Source organism: Macaca nemestrina, chromosome 13 (genome assembly GCF_043159975.1).
Source record: "Macaca nemestrina isolate mMacNem1 chromosome 13, mMacNem.hap1, whole genome shotgun sequence".
Taxonomy (NCBI): domain Eukaryota; kingdom Metazoa; phylum Chordata; class Mammalia; order Primates; family Cercopithecidae; genus Macaca; species Macaca nemestrina.
The window spans coordinates 28,462,540-28,463,473 of record NC_092137.1 but is presented as its reverse complement, the minus strand read 5'-3'; the positions used below and the strand labels follow the sequence as shown (position 1 = coordinate 28,463,473).

Here is a 934-nt window from a genome sequence, read left to right as displayed (position 1 = left end):
CCTGCCTCAGCCTCCCAAGTAGCTGAAATTACAGACATGCGCCACCACACCTAACTAATTTTTGTATTTTTGTAGAGACGGGGTTTCACCATGTTGGCCAGGCTGGTCTCGAACTCCTGACCTTAGGCGATCCACCTGCCTTAGCCTCCCAAAGTGCTAGGATTACAGGCATAAGCCACCCTGCCTTGGCCTAAAATTTTTTTTATTGTAGTAAAATATATGAGAAAGAAGAGAACATTTTTTTCTACGAGCTTTTCAGTTATCAGGCCCAGAGAGGCTTTGAAAAGTAACATCACATTCCATTTCAAGGCATCTGTGAGACTGATGAACAGGTAGCAAAGTTCACCCTCACGAGCTGAAAAACATTATGGACAAGAAGCTATCATTGAAATTAAACAGTGGCAGACATGTCCAAGGAATACTGCGAGGATTTATCCCTTTATGAATCTTGTGATAGATGAATGTGTGGAGATGGCAACTAGCGAGCAACAGAACAATATTGGAATGGTGGTAACATGAGGGAATAGTATCATCATGTTAGAAGCCTTGGAACAAGTATAAATAGTGGCTTGTTCAACAAGAGACGTTCACGTCCCCTCTCCAAAGAGCCCGTTTAACTATGACGTAAAAATTAGGTCATGAACATTTTCATATTAGACTTTTTGTTAAATAAACTTTTGTAATAGTCAAAAAAATCAGAAAAGTGACAGCATGCCACATCTCATCCTCTCCACCATCTCGGGCTAAATAATTACGTCTTATAGCCCCTTGCTATGTGGGCTTTAAGACTAACTGACACCAAGTAGCTATAAAATGCCACACACTCTGGACGCCATAACTCTTACCCTGTAGTTCAACAATGTATAGCCAATTACTAATCAATGTTATTTCCTTTAAACCAGTGAGAATTTCTGACAAACAACTTTGTATCAGC

General features: G+C 40.3%; 1 pseudogene; it reads left to right on the top strand.

Moving 5' to 3' along the window:
* Positions 1-340: 340 nt before the first annotated feature.
* LOC112426353 (small nuclear ribonucleoprotein G pseudogene) lies at positions 341-561 on the top strand (annotated as a pseudogene).
* Positions 562-934: the final 373 nt, after the last annotated feature.